Consider the following 19,983-nt stretch of genomic DNA (forward strand, 5'->3'; position numbering starts at 1 on the left):
CAAAATTAATCTGATTAAAAATGGGCAGAGGGGGCGCCTGGGTGGCGCAGTCGGTTGAGCATCCGACTTCAGCCAGGTCACGATCTCGCGGTCTGGGAGTTCGAGCCCCGCGTCGGGCTCTGGGCTGATGGCTCAGAGCCTGGAGCCTGTTTCCCATTCTGTGTCTCCCTCTCTCTCTGCCCCTCCCCCGTTCATGCTCTGTCTCTCTCTGTCCCAAAAATAAATAAAATGTTAAAAAAAAAATTAAAAAAAAAAAAAAAATGGGCAGAGAACATGATTAGACTTTTTTTCTTTTTTTTAAGTTTATTTATTTTGAGCAACACAGAGAGTGCAAGTGGGGGAAGGGAAGAGAGAGGGGGAGAGAGAGGGTCCCAAGCATGCTCCATGCTGCCAGTGCAGAGCCCAGTGTGGGGCTTGAACTCACAAAACCCCAAAATTGTGACCTAAATCAAAGCCAAGAATCAGACCCTTAACATACTGAAGCACCCAGGCACCCCAAGGACTTTTTTTCAAAGACTTACAGATTGTCAACAGACACATGAAAAAATCCTCAATATCATTAATCATCAGAGAAATACAAATCAAAAACATAATGAGATATCACCTCATACCCGTCAGAATGGCCAGTATCAAAAAGACAAGAAATAACAAGTGTTGGCAAGGATGTGGAGAAAAGAAAATCATCCAAATCTGTTAGTGGGAATGTAATTTGATGCAGCCTCTGAGCACTATGGAGATTTCTCAAAAAACTACAAATGGAAGTATCATATGATGCAGTAATTCCACTATTCTTTTCTGAAGAAAACACAACACACAAACAAACAAAATACTAATTTAAAAAGATAACCGCACCCTTGTGTTTACTGCAACTTATTTACAATAGCCAAGATATTGAAGCAACCTAAATTTCCATCAGTAAATGAATGTATAAGGAAGATGTGGTTTAATATATATAATGATGTGGTATAATATACATAATGAAATATTACTTGGCTATAAAAAAGAATGAAATCTTGAAATAAGACAGAAAAAGACAAATACCATATAACTTCAGTTACATGTAGAATAAAAACAAATAAATTAACAGAAAAACAACAACAAAATACAGGAGAACTCTTGACTTTGGCTCAGGACATGATGCAGCGTCATGGGATCAAGCTCCACGTCAAGCTCTGCATGGAGTGAGGAGCCTGCTTATTAACACACTCTCTCTCTCCCTCTTCCCCTGCTTGCACTCTCTCTCAAATAAAAAAAATTGTTAAAAAAGTCAGTCAGAAATAAAAATTCAATAACAGATTGAAAACAGACTTGATAAATGAGCATAAAGTTAGAATAAATAGAGAATAAGTGATAGACAAGATAAAATAATGGAGACTAATAAAGCTGAATAAAAGAGAAAAAAATAATTATGGAACACAAAAAATAGACTCAGATAGCTCAGTGATTCCATAAAATATGGTAACATTCATATTATAGGAGTACCAGAAGAATAAGAGAGAGAAAAGGGAGTGGAAAATTTATTTGAAGAAATAAATAGTTGAAAACTTTCCTAATCTGGGGAAAGAATGAGATATCCATTTCCAGGAGGAACAGAGAACTCCCATCAAAATTTTAAAAAGCTGGCCAACACCAAGATATATTATAATTAAATTTGCAAAATATAATGATAAATTAAAATGTTAAAAACAGGGGCACCTGGGTGGCTCAGTCAGTTGAGCGTCCGGCTTCGGCTCAGGCCATGATCTCCCAGTTCGTGAGTTCGAGCCCCACGTCGGGATCTGAGCTGAAAGCTCAGAGTCTGGAGTTTGCTTCTGATTCTGTGGCTCCCTCTCTCTCTGCTCCTCCCCCACTCGTACTCTGTCTCTGTCTCTCTTTCTTAAAAATAAATAAACATCAAAAAAAATTTTTTTAATGTTAAAAACATCAAGACAAAAGAAATCCCTAACTTATGAGGGAAGACCCATAAAGGTAGCTGCAGATCTCTCAGTAGAAACTTGGCAAGCCAGAAAGGAGGGGCATGATATATTCAATGTGCTGAATGGGAAAAATCTGCAGCCAAGAATAGTCTATCCACCAAGGCTATCATTCAGAATATGAAAGACAAAAAGATTCTGAGACAAACAAAACTTAAAAGGAGTTTGTGGTCACTAAGTGAGCCCTACAAGAAACATTAAAGGAAAGACCAAAATGATAAAGACAAAAAAGGCTCAGAGAAAATACAGAAACAATGACAAAACAAGTAATACAATGTCACTAAATTCGTATCTATTAAGAATTACTCTGGGGGTGCTTGGGTGGCTCAATCAGTTAAATACCTGACTCTTGATCATGATCTCACAGTTCATGAGATCAAGCAGCACGTCGGGCTCTGAGGCAGTGCGAAACCTGCCTGGGATTCTCTCTTTCCGTCTCTTTCTCTCTCTCATGATAATAAAAAAAAAAATTAAAAATTACTACTCTGCATGTAAATAGACTAAATGACCCAGTCAAAAGATCTGGGATGTCAGAATGGATAAAAATACAAGACCCATCTATATGCTGCCTACATGAGACTCATTTTAGACCTAAGACTCCTGCAGATTGAATGTGAGGAGATGGAGAAACATTTATTCTACAAATAGGTGTCAAAAGAAAGTTGGAGTAGCAATAATGACATCACACAAGATAGACTTTAAGACAAAGACTGTAACAAAAGATGAAGGGCACTGTCTCATAACAATGGGGACTATCCAACAAGAAGATCTAATAATTGTAAATATTTATTCCACAACATGGAAGTACCCAAATACACTTAAAAAAATTAATAACAAACATAAAGAGACTCATTGATAATAATACAATAATAATATGGGACTTTAATAACCCACTTACACCAATGCACAGATCATCTAAACAGAAAACCAACAAGAAAACAATGTTTGAATAAGACACTGGACAAGATGGACTTAACAGATACATTCAGAACATTTCATCCCAAAGCAGCAGAATACACATTCTTTTCAAATGCACAAGGGACATTCTCAGAATAGCTCACATACTAAGTCATAAATCAGGCCTCACCAAGTACAAAAAGACTGAGATCATACCATGCATATTTTCAGAGGACAATGCTATGAAATTTGAAGGCAACTACAAGAAAAATAATGAAAAGACCACAAATACATGGAAGTTGAACAACATGCTACTAAACAATGAATGCATCAACCAGGAAATCAAAGAATAAATCTAAAACTACATCGAAAAAAATGAAAAGGAAAACACGACAGTCCAAAACCTTTGGGATGCAGCAAAAGTGGTCATAAGAGGGAAGTATACAGCAAATACAGTGCTACCTGAAGAAGCAAGAAATATTTCATATAAACAACCTAACTTTACACATAAAGGAGGTAGAAAAAGAACAACAAATGAAACCTAGAACCAAGAGAAGGGAAATAATAAAGGTTACAGCAGAAAAAAAAAGATATAGAAACTAAAAAAGGAAAAGAACAGATCAATGAAAACAAGAGCTGGTTCTCTGAAAAAATTAACAAAACAATAAACCCCTAGCAAGAGGTATCAAAAAGAAAAGAGAAAGGGTACAAATACATGTAATCACAAATGACAGAGGAGAAATAACAACAAACACCACAGAAATACAAGCAATTATAAGAGAATGTTATGAAAAACTATATGCCAACATATTGGAAAACTGGAAAGAAATAGATAAATTTCTGGAAACATATAAACTACCAAAACAGAAACAGGAAGAAATAGCAAACTTGAACAGATCCATAACCAGCAAAGAAATTGAATCAGTAATCAAATCTCCCAGCAAACACAAGTCCAGGGCCAGAGGGATTCACAGAGGAATTCTACCAAACATTTAAAGACATAATAGCTATTTTTCTCAAACTATCTCAAAAAAACAGAAATGGAAGGAATCCTTCCAAACTCAATCTATGAGGCCAGCATCACCCTGATACCAAAACCAAATAACGACTGAACTAAATGCAAAAATTCTCAACAATATACTAGCAAACTGAATCCAACAGTACATTAAACAAGCCATTCACCATGTTCAAGTGGAATTTATTCGTGGGCTGAAAATTGGTTCAGTATTCACAAATCAATCAGCATGATATACCACATTAAGAAAGAAAGGATAAGAACTATATGATCTTTTCAATAGATGCAGAAAAAGCATTTGGCAAAGTACAGCATCCTTTCATGATAAAAACCCTCAACAAAGTAGGGCAAGATGGAAGATACCTCAACATAATAAAGGTCATATATGAATAACCTACAACTATTATCATCTTCCATGGGAAAAACTAAGAGCTTTCTTCTAAGGTGAGGAAAAAAACATGATGTCCATTCTCACCACTGTTATTTAATATACTACTGGAAGTCCTAGCCACAGCAATCAGACAAAAAAAAAAAAGAAATAAAAGGCACCAAGTCAGAAAGGAGGAAGCCAAATTTTCACTATCTTCAAAGACATGACAATCTATATAGAAAACCCGAAAGACTGCACCCAAAAATTGCTATAATTGAGACACGAATTCAGCAAAGTCTTAGGATACAAAATCAATGTATAGAAATCTGTTGCATTTCTATACACCAATAATGAAGCAGCAGAAAAATAAATCAAGGAATTGGCCCCATTTACAACTGCACCAAAGACCATAAGATACCTAAGAATAAAATTAAACAAAGAGATAAAAGATCTTTACTCTGAAAACTATAAAACGCAGATGAAAGAAATTGAAGATGACACAAAAAAAAAAACCTGAAAAAAACATCCCATGCTTATGGATTGTAGGAACAAATATTGTGAAAATGTCCCAAATATTGTGAATATTGCCCAAAGCAATATATATATTTAATGCAATTCCTGTCAGATATCAACAGCAATTTTCACAGAGGTGAACAACCAATCCTAAAATATGTATGAAATCTTGAAAGACCAAATAGCCAAAGCAACCTTGAAAAAGAAAATCAGAGCAGGTGGCATCACAATTCTAGACTTCAAGTTATATGATAAAGCTGTAGCAATCAAAATATTATGGTTACCAAAACAAAAATAGATACATAGACCAATAGAACAGACTAGAAACCCAGAAATCGACCTACAACTATATGGTGAATTAATCTTTGGCAAAGCAGGAAAGAATATCCAATAGGAAAGACAGTCTGTTTAAAAAAAGGGTGTTGGGAAAACTGGACAGCAACATCCAAAAGAAGGAAACTGGACCACTTTCTTACACCATACACAAAAATAAACTCAAAATGGATGAAAGACCTAAATGTGAGACAGGAAACCATTAAAGTCCTAGAAGAGAGCATAAACAGTAACCTCTTTGTCACTGGCCATAGCAACTTCTTACTAGATGTCTCTTGAGTCAAGGGACACAAAAGCAAAAATAAACTATTGGAACTTAATTAAAAATAAATAGCTTCTGCAGAACAAAGGAAACAATCAACAAAACCAGGAGACAACCAATGGAATGGGGGAAGTTACTTGCAAATGACCTGATAAAGGGTTAGTAATTAAAATATACAAAGAACTTACAAAACTCAACACCAGTGAGAAAACAAATAATCCAGTGAAAGAATGGACAGAAGACATGAATAGACATTTTTCCAAAGAAGACATCCAGATGGCCAATATACATATATTGGAATATCACTCAGCCATAAAAAAGAAAGAAATCTTGCCATTTGCTACAACATGGATGGACCTAGAGAGCATTATGCTAAGCAGAATAAGTCAGTCAGGAAAGACTAATACCATATGATTTGAATTATATTTGGAATTTGAAAAACAAAGCAAATAATCATGGGGCATGAAAGACGAAAATCAAGAAAAACTCTTAACTATAGAGAACAAACTGATGGTTACCAGAGGAGAGGCGGGGAGGGGGGTAGGTGAAATAAATGATGGGGATTAAGGAGTGCGGTTGTGATGAGCACAAGGTATGTATGTAAATGCTGTACCACTAAATTCTATACCTAAGACTACTATTACACTGTATGTTAACTATGCAATTTAAATTAAAACTTTAAAAAATGAAATAAATAAGCTACAAAGGTGAAAAGTACAGAGGCGCCTGGGTGGCTCAGTCTGTTAAGCATCTGACTTCGGCTCAGATCATGATCTCATGGTTCATGGGTTCGAGCCCTGCATTGGGTTCTGTGCTGACAACTCAGAGCCTGGAGCCTGCTTCAGATTCTGTCTCTCTCTCTTTCTGCCCCTTCCCCACTCTTGCTGTCTCTTTCTTAAAAGCAAATAAACATTAAAAATTAAAAAAAATAAAAGTACAGAATACGGAATAAAGTCAATAATAGTGTAAGAACTTTGTATGGTGACAAATGGTTAACTACTTATTGTGATAAGCATTACTTATTGTGCATATTTGTCAAATCACTATGTACTGCGTGTGAAATTAATATATTTATGTCATGTATACTTGAATAATTTTTTAAGTTTTGATTAGATTATCTTAAAAGAAACAGAGCATTAGCCAGTTGTTATGCTAGACCTCATTTTGTTTTATCAATTATAATTACCTATTGGCTTTTAATTACACTTGCTTTATTACAGAGTCCTGATGTTAAATTAATAAAATACATTTAAACTGTAAGTACTTTATTATACACTCAGATATCAAAACTCACATTACAATAAAATACAAAAAGATCAAATTCAAACAGATTATAAGTTGAACAACAGAGGCATAAACAAAGCCTCAATTGGATAACTGATTTCTTGTCCTAACTCTGCTTTGATACAATCCCACATACACTTATTCTGAAGAAATGACTGTCAGTTACCAGAGATATATAGTATCTTATGATGAGCTAAGTAGGGCCACTCATACATATTTGTTCCATTCGTATTTGTCTACCAAATTGTGCTTTTTTTTCTTGCATTTCTAGCCCCAAATTGTGCACATAAATCACTTCTGTCTTCCGCTATTTAATCAAGCTGTTTGCACTGCTTCGAGCATTGACCACTAAAATCTTGCAATTCACATTCTAGGTTAACATCTTTAAAATGTATCTTGCATTTTCAGTTACTTCTTAGAGGAACTCTACAAAACTTCCCACAGCCACACTTTGAAATAGTTATTATAACAAATTATCCATTATACCAAAATAATCTATATATCCCTTATTTTACTCTACTGAAAACCTTTTTTTTTTTTTTGAGACACAGAGTGTGTGTGCATGTGGGGGAAGAATAGAGGGAGGGAAAGAATCTTAAACTGGCTCCACGCCCAGTGCAGAGCTCGATCTCAGGACACTGAGATCATGACCTGAGCCAAAACCAAGAGTAGTATGCTTAACCAACTGAGCCATCCAGGCGCCCCTACCATAAGCTTATTCTTACTGTAAACTTATTCTTATTAGTTCTTTCTAACCTTTTTTTATTATCCACATAACTCCATCCTACCCTATTCTACATCTTCTCTAACACACTCCCAGCAAGAAGTTTTATTGGTAATTAAAATTTGCTTTAAAAAAGGGTAAAGCCATATTCATTTACTTAGACTAGATATTCTTTTAGTGTTTCATGAATAATATTTAAATAGTATATGTTAAGATTTGAGGGCAGTTTCAGGGCGCCTGGGTGACTCAGTAAGTTGAGTGTCCGACTTCAGCTCAAGTCATGTCACAGCTCGTGAGTTCAAGCCCCGCATCAGGCTCTGAGCTGAGCCTGTTTCAGATTCTGTGCCTCCCTGTCTCTCTGCCCCTCCCCTGGCTCACACTCTGTCTCTCTCAAAAATAAACCCACAAAAAAATTTTTTTTAAAGATTTGCTTCCAGTTTCACCTAGAAGCAAATAGATAAACTATCAGATTGTCTTGTCTTCCATTCTCAATTTTACTAGAAAAACACAGGGGAAAAATTAAACATCCTGCTCTTTTGGGATTAGAGAAAGAGTCCTCAAAGCACACAATCTAGTGGTAAGTATGTAACAGTAATAAGTACATACCTATATATAGTGTGGAAAAATATATGTATACATATTTAATTCATCAAATAGTGGAAGCATAAATTGATTTCCACAAATATTTTGAATAAGCTAAGAAACTGCTTAATAACATAAAAGCCTTATGGAGCACAACCCAAATCATAAAGCCACAGGTAAAGACCCTTCTTTCTTCTTCATTTGAAAGAAGAAACCAAAACCAAAACCAAAATATTTCCTATCCTGCCAAAATCTATCTTTGGATGTCAGTTTGAGGAACTCTGTATTAAGGTACCCAATTAATTCCATCAAATGTCTTTTAACTGTGATTTAGGACTCTAAAAGAGAGGTTTTGTTTTTATACCTGGTAGAAAGGCTTTGTGTATGAGTGAATGCATGCTTACTGTGGATTTTTCTTTCAAGATCATCATTTTATTTTTAAGATAAATTATTTCAAGATCAAAGAAAACCCTCAAATTTAAAAATTGCCATAAAACTTGCAGACCTCTGAAGACATTTCCTTGGACCCATAGGGGTCTGCAGACCTTAGTTTGAAAGACATTGTCCTATGTTAAGCCTGTGACATTAAGTTAGAAAACATATGTTACTGTCAAATTATAGGCGTATATATGTTTAAAGTATGGGATTAACATTGACCCATAATGTTTTTGTTGGCACTGCATTTCTCCTGCCTAGTTTTTTTTTTTCATGTAGATATGAAACACAAAGGCAGAGATTATTACACAACTGTGTTTCTAAATATTTCATTACAATCATATTCCTTGGTGTTAATCAGCAAAGATCTGCACATATGAAATGTACTGTCCAGTGTTTGATCATGACCATACTCAGGAATTGTTATTTTACTGCTAATTAATCCAGGAAACCTGATAAAAATTTGCAAAAATATTCTTAAAGCTACTTAAAGACTACAGCTTCATCTGTGAATTATGAGAACACGTATTACTACAATATACTTTGCAATAATGAGAAATTAGGGCAAAACTGTATCAAAATAACCATTTCCTCTTCATGTCATTGTTCTCAAATTTTTCCAGTATATGAATGTGTCACGTCATATATTTTGACAATTTACTCATCTATTGAAATTTATTTCTTAAGCATCTATTGTGGGCATAGAATCATTAATATACTGTGTCCTGAACATAAGTCTTTTTAAAAACTTTTTAATGTTTATTTATTTTTGAGACAGAGACAGAGCGTGAATAGGGGAGGAGAAGAAAGAGGGAGACACAGAATCCGAAACAGGCCCCAGGCTCTGAGCTGTCAGCAGAGCCCGATGCGGGACTGGAACCCACTAACTGTGAGATCATGACCTGAGCCGAAGTCAGACGCTCAACCGTCTGAGCCTCCCAGGCGCCCCCTAAACATAAGTTTTAAACCAATTTCAAAAGGGTCAAAAGAGTCAAAAGAACAAAGGTGTTTCTCAATGTCTTTATTACTTCTCTTTAAAATTTAAGGAAAGTACAAAAAAGTAAATTCAAAAAGAATGAAGGACCTAAATGTGAGACAGGAAACCATCAAAATCCTAGAGGAGAAAACAGGCAACAACCTCTATGAACTCAGCTGCAGCAATTTCTTACTAGACATGGCTCCATAGGCAAGGGAAACAAAAGCAAAAAATAACTACTGGGACATCATTAAAATAAAAAGCTTCTGCACAGGGAAGGAAACAATCCACAAAACTAAAAGGCAACTGATTGAATGGAAGAAGATATTTGCAAATGACACATTGGATAAAGGGGTAGTATCCAAAAATCTATTTAAAAAAACCTAAACTCAACACCAAAAAATCAAATAATCCAATGAAGAAATGGGCAGAGGACATGAATAGACACTTTTCCAAATAAGACATCCAGATGGCTAACAGACATAAAAAAAAAGGCTCAACGTCATTCATTAGCAGGGAAATACAAATCAAAACCACAATGAGATACCAACTTACACCTGTCAGAATAGCTAAAACTAACAACTCAGGAAACAACAGATGTTGGCAAGAATGTAGAGAAAGAGGAACCCTTTTTTACTGTTGGTGGGAATGGAAACTCATGCAGCCACTCTGGACAACAGTATGGAGGTTCCTTAAAAAGATAAAAATAGAATTATCTTACAACTCAGCAATTGCACTACTAGGTATTTATCCAAAGGATACAAAAATGCTGATTTGAAGGTGCACACACACCCCTATGTTTATAGCAGTGCTATGAACAATAGCCAAATTATGGAAAGTGCCCAAATGTCTATCAACTGATGAATGGAAAAAGAAGAGGTGGTATATACCAGGGAATATTATTCAGCCATCAAAATGAATGAAATTTGGGGTGCTTGGGTGGCTCAGTTGGTTAAGCGTCCAACTTCAGACCAGGTCATGATATCATGGTTCGTGAAGTTGAGCCCCACATTAGGCTCTGTGCTGACAGCTCAGAGCCTGGAGCCTACTTGGGATTCTTCGTTTCCCTCTCTCTCTGCCCCTCCCCCAGGCTCTCTCTCTCTCTCAAAACAAATAAATATTAAATTTTTGTTTTAAATATTAGAAAAAAATGAAATCTTGCCATTTGCAACAACGTGGATGGAACTAAAGGTATTATGCTAAGCGAAATAAGTCAATCAGAGAAAGGCAAATATATGATTTCACTCATGTGGAATTTAAGAAACAAAACAGATGAACACAGGGGAAGGAAAGTAAAAATACAGTAAGATAAAAACATGAAGGCAAATCATAAAAGACCCTTAAATATAGAGAACAAACTGAGGGTTGACAGAGGGGAGGTGGCTAGGGGCTGGGGGCTGGGGGCTGGGCATTAAAAGAGGGCACTTGTTCAGAAAAAAAAATTGAAGAAAGTGGGCAATGAATAACATAGGTGGTAGTTATTAAGATACTGATCCCAAAGAAAAGTTTAACAGTTTGATGGCTTTGCCTGCACTTAATACTTTTTATTAATGTATGGATGTAATAACTTCCTAAAATTTAATTAATAAATAAAATCATGGATTTTAAGTTAGAAATGCTGTTAGATAGTATGAATACTATGCCCTCTTTTCACAGTTGAATAAACAGAGGGTCATAAAGTCATCTATTTCAGAGGTTGCTTTATGAAAATTGTCTAATGTATATCATAAGTTCTTCAATGTCTAATTCACCTCATCCAACATCTAGCACATTATAGAATACAAGCTTACTAAATAAATGCTTTTGAGGATGATGATACTTAGATATCAACTGAAGGACAATCTTGACTTTTCTAGGTCTACTGTAATTGGATGGCATAAACAGAAATTTATTATCTCACAATTATGAAGTCTAGAAGTATGAAATCAAAGTATTGGGAGAGTTTTTCTCTCTGAGGGCAGTGAGGGAAGGCTCTGCTCTCTCCTCGTTTATACATGGACATCTTCATGTTCATATGTCATTCTCTCTCTATGCATACCAGTATCCAGACTTCCCCTTTTATAAAGACACCAGTTACATCTGGTTAAGGGCCTACTTTACTAATCTTAATTTAACTAATTATATCTGTAATGACCCTATTTCAAAATAAATCTACATTCTGAGATACGGAGGGCGGGGGGTAGAACTTCAATGAATTTTTGGGGGTAGGAGACACAGTTCAAACCATACACTAATTGCTTATTCCCATTACAAGATTAGAAGCTGACTTTCCTTATCAGCCGAAAAGGCCATCAATTCCTGTGTCCCTCACACACACCCAGTGATATCTACATCTTCATGCATGAAACCTAAGAATATGTTAAATTCCAACGCAAAAGTGAATTAAGGTTACAGAAAGAATTAAGATTTATAATCAGCTGACCTTAAAATAAAGACCTTATTTTAGATTATCTGAGTGGGCCAGATGTAATCACAAGGATCCTTAAATGTGGAAGATGGAGTCAGAAGAGTGCCAGAGTGATGCGATATGAGAAAGATTTGATTGGCCATTGCTAGCTTTGAAGATGGATGCAGCAACAAGCCAAAGAGGGTAGCCTCTAGAAGCTAAAAAAGGTAATAAAGTAAATTATTTCCTAGAGCCTTTAGGGGGAAAAAATCCCTGTTGACACGTTGATTTTAACTCAATGATACCTATTTCAGACTTCAAACCACCAGAACATAATGCATGTGTTATTGTAAGCCTCTATGTTTGTGGTGATTTGTTACAGTAGCAAATGGAAAACTAAGTATAGTTTCTTTTGAAGATATTAGTGACAGTGACCCCAATACGTTCATACTCTTTTGTAACACTCTGTTGACAATTAGGAAAAATATCATTTCAACAGTAAGGCCATTACTACCATCAAAATAATTGGATTCACTCAGGCTCAACAATTTTACCCATCACACAAGAGTAGCTATTCTCCCAATGAGATAGACTCCAAAATGGAGCAAAGCTGATGTATATTAGACAAGTAAGACTTTGATTACATATTTCTTTACACATGTGAAAACTGTATAAAAGAAATTAAGGTATTTTTCTGATTATCAGCTCTTAAAAGTCTAAGTTGCACAGAAAGTCATATTTCACTTTATATCAGTGCTTCTCAGAGTTTAATGTGCATATGAGTCACTTGGAGATATTAAAATGCAGAATCTGATTCAGTAGGTCTTGGTTGAGGACATAGATTCTGCAATTTCTAAGAAGTTCCCAGGTGATGCTCATGCTTGTACTCCATGTAACACACTTTGAGGAGCAAAAATTTAATAGATATAGATGCATTCAACCCTACCAGAAAAGTACACTGGCTAAACATCACAATCAATAATGAGTTTTTAAAAGTGTCTCTTTACATTAAGCACTAGCTGTTGGGAAAAGAAGAAATAACTGAAACTTACCTTTAGCATCTTTTATTTATTTTTGAGAGAGAGAGAGACAGGGAGAGACAGAGAGACAGACAGAGCATGAGAAGGGGAGGGGCAGAGAGAGAGGAGATGCAGAATCTGAAGCAGGCTCCAGGTTCCGAGCTGCCAACACAGAGCCCAACACGGGGCTCAAACCCATGAACTGTGAAATCATGACTTGAGCCGAAGTCGGTCGCTTAACTGACTGAGCCACCCAGGTGCCCCAAAACTGACCTTGAGCATCTTTCAAACATTCATTGGTGATAAAAGTTAACCTATAGGTTCTAAATAAAATGTCTGACTATTTTAATAATTTACATACATATTCAAAAATAACTCCATGCTGTCTCAGGATAGCGGGGATAAGTCAAGGCTGAGTATTCTATGACTAATGTAATAGTCCCACTAATGTAGAATATGTTTTTTCTTCCATATTTCATAATGCCCTGGGTCTCTTTCAATTGTTGTTCTATTGAGGAGATTTCAACACACCTGATGGGTCTATGGAAACGTAAAGCTATTTGGAGGATGGGCCTCAGATCATTACTTTCCTAAATGACATAACTACTTCATCCATAAAACACACAATACATAGCCCAAGTCAACCAAGTAAGACAATATGTAAAGAAAGATATTAGTGTATAATGTATATAAACAATGTATATTAGTGTAACAAAACAAAACCCAAAGAAGACATGCTTTTGCCATTGCTTTGTACTTGACAATAGGAAAGAATAGTGTATGGGTCTATATGCCCTCAGCCTCTGAAGCCATTGGAGGCCAACACAATGATCCCTTTCTCTTAAGCCTTGGCCTTTCTATTAAAATTGTTTAGGGGCACCTGGGTGACTCAGTCGGGTAAGTATCCGACTTTGGCCTAGGTCATGAGCTCAAAGTTCCCTAGTTCGAGTCCCATGTCGGGCTCTGTGCTGACAGCTCAGAGCCTGGAGCCTATTTCAGGTTCTGTGTCTCCTTCTCTCCCTCTCTCTCAATGCCCCTCTGCCACTCACACTCTGTTTCTCTCAAAAATAAACATAAAAAAATTAAAATTATTTGTCTCCACTGACAGAAAAAGGAAAAATGTCATAGACCTAAAGACTCTGAAAGACAGTCTCTTTCTCAGAAAGAGAAATTAGGGGGAAATTACACACACACACACATATATACATACATACAAACAGTTTTTAAAAACAATAAATAAAGATGGGCCTCACTCTAGCTCTCTAGTCCATAACCTAGTAAAGAGTGACGCATCTACAATGGCATCTCCTTTAAAGCCCTGGATCTGCCACTTACTGCTTGCATGACCTTGGGCAAGCATCATGCACAAACTGTTGTGTACATGAGAAAATTGCCTACCTGAGACATGTTTGCATTTAAAAATCTTAAAATAAACTGCCACCAACTCCAAGGGAAAAACTGCTAAGAAAATGTTTTCCCAAATTTTTGTCACTCTGACAATACATTTTTTGAGTATACCTACACACAATATTATATTAGTTTTAGGTGTACGACTCAGTGATATGACAAGTTTACACATTATGCTATGTTCAAAAGTATAGCTACCATCTGTCCCATTCATAGTGATTACAATATTATTAACTGCATTCCTTATGTTCTGCTTTTTATTCCTTTGACTTAATCATTCCATAACTGAAGGCCTGTATCTCCCTCCCCCCTTTACCCATTTTGTCCAAATCTCCATCCCCCTCCATTTTAAAGCTTCTAAGGATCAACCCAATTCGAACATAACTCTAGTTATAGAACAATAGGAGACCAAGTAGGTAGGACAGCTTCTATTGCAGATTTCTTTATGGATGACAAATGTAAAGTATAGCATTTAATTGATATAATATAATCTCATTTATTTAGTTGCCATGTACCTAGATATCCAATTAATCTAGGAAATCTTGCTACTAGTTGGTATATGGATGACTCCACTTCTGCAGACAGGTTTCAGTCTGTTGTCTTGAAATTTTACATACTAGACAGGTCTCATAGTGTTAGTTACAGCTTCTGAATATGCTAACCTCTCCAGCTCCCTTCTTATGCAGAATCTATCTCTCTAGAATTTTCACTCCTTACTTACAAACCACTATGCCTAGATATAATGTACTCTATACAAGTATATTAAGACAGCACTAATTTCATGTTTAGCTAACTCTACTATAAAATTAAAATCAACAATTCAAGTATTTTTACTGTGTTTGGGGGTAACAACACACAATATATAATTCCTTCTGGAAGTACAATACAATTTTAAAAGCAGAACTAATTAAATATCTTTAAATATATATTTCATACAAAATTTAATGCCATATTTTTCAATCAAGACCAAGAAAGTATGTTTTAGTAAAATACCTAAAAAGAAATGTAGGTATACACCATTTGGTCAGGCTTAGAAATCAGCGACTTTATACAAGTAGTATGTTGTTCATGGAAAACATTATGATATAAAACACACACACACACACACACACACACACACACACAATTAAGCTGGGGCTCCAGATATTCAGATTCTTGCTAAAGCTCTGCCAAAGATTCATTGCATATTACTTTGGTCAAGTATAGTTTGATGATTAAAAGTCAAAACAGGGGGTCCTGGGTGGCTCAGTTGGTTGAGCATCCGACTTCGGCTCAGGTCATGATCTCACAGTTCATGGGTTCAAGCCCTGTGACGGGCTCTGTGCTGACAGCTCAGAGGCTGGAGCCTGCTTCGGATTCTGGTGCTCTCTCTCTCTCTGCCTCTCCCCTGCTAGCACTCTGTGTCTCTCTCTCAAAAATAAACATTTTTTTTTAAAAAGAGTCAAAACAGACCAATGTTTGAACTCTGTGACATTTTATAGTTGTGTGGCCCCAGGGAAGTCAACCACTTTAAGCCACTGTTTTCCCATTTGTAAAATGAGAAATAATACTAGAAACTATCTCATAGGGATGTCGTGAGGTTTAAATATGATAACATATAAAGTTGTTAGCACAGTGCCTGGTATTAAGTGTTTAATAAATATTACCATTTATTAATCCTGCTAAGGTACTACACTTCTCTATACTTCAGCTTCCTCATTTGTAAAATGGGGAGATTGGCTCATCATTATAAAATCTCCTGCAGCTCAAACTAAAACTTAAATGACAACGTCCAATGCCATCCTTTCATTGAGATAGGAATTGTAAAATAAACCTTAAAACACAAATACCACACTTTTATTTTTTTTTATGTTTTCTAAAATTGGCAGCATATGATGCATAGGGGCACATGTACCTCCATGTTTATAGCAGCACTTTCAACAATATCCAAATTACTATGGAAAGACCCTAAATGTCAATCAATTGATGAATGGATAAAGAAGATGTGGTTTATATATACAACGGAATACTACTTGGAAATGAAAAAGAAATAAAGTCTTGCCATTTGCAGCAACGCAGATGGAACTGGAGGGTATGATGTTAAATGAAATAAGTCAGTCAGAGGAAGACAGATACCATACATTTTCACTCATATGTGGATCTTGAGAAACTTAACAGAAGAACATGGGGGAGGGGAAGGGGAAAAAAAGTTACAGACAGGGAGGGAGGCAAACCATAAGAGACTCTTAAATACAGAGAACAAACTGAGGGTTGATGGGGGGTTGGGGGAGAAGGGAAAGTGGATGATGGGCATTGAGGAAGGTACTTTTTGGAATGAGCACTGAGTATTGTATGGAACCCAATTTGACAATCAATTATATTTAAAAATAAAATAAAATGAATAAACATTTAAAAAAATAATAATAATAATTGGCAACATATTCCTAAGCATTATATTCTATCTAGAGTGTCCTACCTTTGAACAGTTTAGTCTATTGGTCTATATGTGAATATCTAGGTAAGTCTTATTAATTACTATGAAATGGTTGCAAGCTAAAACACTTTGAGGGAATTTACATAATATAGGTAATAAGAGAAAAAGTCAAGGACAAAGGATTTTCCCTTATAGTAAATAACATTCACAGTTCATTCATAATGATATATGACAAATATTTTTAAATTTATAGGTTATAATACCCTTCTAGAATGATTACTATCCACTTCTAGAATGATTATTATCCATGTTCTTAAGCCACATATGATATTGTTTGGCATGGTGCCTCAAAGTGAAGCAGCAGCCAAAGTGAAATCTGTGGAAAGTCTCTATATTAAACAATGTCTATCAAATAAAACTCAGCTCCATGAAACAATGCACTTTGAAGCCGAAGGGGTAGGAAAGTGGCAAGTGATATGTTATATGATAACAATTATGATAGCTATCACAATGATTAGCTCTCATTTAACAGAGGTACAAATGAAAACTATTAGTGACAGTCAATGCAAATCAGCAACTGTATGATATATTGCAATAAAACACAGTAAATAACTAGTAGGTTTTAACAGAACATACATGATGTAATGTCATAAAAGAGAAGTACAGAAAATGGGAAATGTCTTAGTATTTTTCAAACTGAGAAAGTTAGAGATAGAAACACTTCTGGGTTAATGTCCCCTTGGTCTTTTATGAAGACAGTATATATTTGGAGGCCACCCACTATATAGATATGTCCATATTGCCTTTTCTCTGATTCATGCTCAAGTTTATTCAGTCACTGGAGGGTCCCTTGCCTGAGCAATGATGAATAAATTTTCACATATATACAGTTTTCTCTATAATAATACTTTGTTACCCAAGAAATTGGGATACAAAGACAATATATGGTTACAGATACTTCCAATAATCATCCAGGTGCTGTAGGCAGAAGATAAAGAATTAGATGGCATGGTCCCAACCCTTAAGAGGGGGTTTAAAATCCACTTGAAAAGTTTAGTCCCACACACACACATGCACACAACCCAAATAAGACAATAATACAGGCTATAAGAAAGTGACAAATATAAGAACTGATGTAGAAGTTCTAGAAAAGGTGAGCTTAATGATGGTTGGGTTACACTTGGAAGGCACTTAGGGAGAGGTATAAATTGAGTTGAGTTTTCAAATTCGGTACGATCTGAATGGGCAGAAGAGAAGGCATCCTGGGTGAAGGGAATGGTGGTGAGCAAGGAGCAAAGCTCTGGAGATAGATGGTCCAAAGGACATTAAGAAGAATTATACACTGAAGAATTAAGTAAAATAAGACTCCTATGGTACAATAAAGCCAGATCATGAAGTTTTTGCAATCCAAGTGGAGTTGGGCTTGAAACAATAAAAAAAAAAAATAGAGCCAAGAATATTTTGGTGAAGAAAATGACTTGGTAAAAGAAGTGCTCACTGACCATTAGTCTGGCAGAATAAATTAGGGATTTGGAGCACAAGTGAAAGCTGGCTAGGAGGTTCCTGGAGTGACTGGATGGGTGGTGAAGATAGCTTATATTGTAGGATAAAGGAAGAATTATAATAGTGACCTTTGAAAAGAAAATTTCCCAGGACTTGACAACCCCTTAACTATAAAAAATAGACGGGAAAAATCAGATTTCTCTATGAAACAGTCGAGAGTTAATAACACTACTGTACAATTTTTCCACCAAGAACAAACAGGCAGGTTTTTCCTCACAATTGCTGAGTAATATTGCCCCTCCCAAAAAGGGAGAATTAGAAAGGGTCTCTCAAACAGGATTTGACTTTGGTGGTTTTAGCAGAGAAACAGGAAGAAAGAAGAAAATCTTAGCACCAACCTGAAAGGGAGACCAAGGCTTTATAAGAAACCGTTTCAAGAAAGAAAGAAGAAAAAAGAAGACAAGAAAGTTAAATTTCTTACTCTGACTCTCCACAATGGGTCTCCCTCTGAGTCTCTCCAAAGAGTTTAAATTTCAAAATCATTGAATGGTACCTCAAATCAGAGTTAGCACTGAAGATTAAAAGTTGGATTCATTTGAATAATTAGTGGTTTTTTTTTTTCTTCCAAAGGTTTCTCATCTCAGTAATTTCTACTCCACAGATTCCTCTCCGACTTCTTTCAATTATTACAAACCTGGTATATGTAGATTAAGAATCTGCTTTCTTAAATTCATCAAACCCATTTGGGGTGTGGGTATGCCCAATAAGCCAGATTTAAAATAACTGGCACACCGCTCTCCATCAATCAGCCCTTGAAATATCACAGGGCCAACTCCCCAGCTCTTTCTATACTCAGCCCAGACAGAGCTCAGCGCCACCTCCTCCAGCGAAACCGAAAAGGCGCCTGCGCAAACTCTACGTCTATTCTTCTCGCCACGAACTCCCCCCTTCCCCTCCCCCACATGTTCTTAATGCGCAAGCGCAGCACTCAGTGAGTTTGAGTAGGGCTGTGAGAAATCGGCTGTCCAGTGAAATCTAGTAGTGGTAGAATTCATCCCCCGCCCCCGCCTCCTTTCTTCAGAGGCAAATGTGCCACTTCCTCCTACTCCGAAGGCAGAAGCGCATCCTCAACGTTGCCCTCTCTAGGAGCAAGATCCTTTGCACTCTGGCAATACCTGCTATATCCCTATCCTCAGCTCTTTTTTAACCTCACGCTGCCGCCAGCCTTTGCTTGGAAACTAGATACAGTTGGCTCCCCAAAAGCCGCCGCAAATTTGTTGGCAGCCTCTGTAGGCCTCTGAACCTATAAGCTCCCTACTGGGCAAAGCATTAGCTCGGTGTCTTGCTCATCGTCTTTCACCCTTCACACCCACCCAGACTGGGTACTTACCTCGCAGCGTGGTGCGGTCACTGGAAGGATCGGAGGATCCCCAATCAGGCCAGTGCCTAGGCAGGCAGATTCAGCAAGATTTTTCCTGGGTCTTACAGCCTCCTCAGACAATGAAATCAGCGTGTCCGATCATCAATTCTCATCATGATTGTGACGTCACAAAAGACAGCGACCAATGGGAGCCCGAGATCAGCTCGGACAGTCCCAGGCCTCAGCCCAGAACCCAAGAGTGGGGAGGGGGGAGGAATGATAGCTGCCTGCAGTGGGGCTGCCTCTTCCCTGCTATCAGCTGTGTCCAAGGCCAGGCCTTTCTGTATCTTTCCCTTCCTGAATAGCTGTGAACACCCAGCATCCCTGTGACTATAATAGTTAATATGCCACCATTTGAGCAGGTGCTGTCTGGTCTTCCAACTTCAGATTCGCTTTCAGCAGAATTGTTGCATGCCAAAATCAAATGATTACATACAGAAATAGTCTTTTGTGGTCAGTATTCAATTGGCA

At 36.7% G+C, this 19,983-nt stretch overlaps 1 protein-coding gene across 1 annotated transcript in view; it reads right to left on the reverse strand.

Moving 5' to 3' along the window:
- The window catches only part of HDX (highly divergent homeobox), a 184,309-nt gene extending 164,783 nt beyond the window's left edge, over positions 1-19,526 (reverse strand). Inside the window, exon 1 of the mRNA XM_047843980.1 lies at positions 19,483-19,526. The gene's annotated coding sequence lies outside the window, so the exon portion shown is untranslated. The remainder of the gene's footprint in view (positions 1-19,482) is intronic.
- Between the last annotated feature and the right edge of the window lie 457 nt (positions 19,527-19,983).

Source organism: Prionailurus viverrinus, chromosome X, assembly GCF_022837055.1.
Source record: "Prionailurus viverrinus isolate Anna chromosome X, UM_Priviv_1.0, whole genome shotgun sequence".
Taxonomy (NCBI): domain Eukaryota; kingdom Metazoa; phylum Chordata; class Mammalia; order Carnivora; family Felidae; genus Prionailurus; species Prionailurus viverrinus.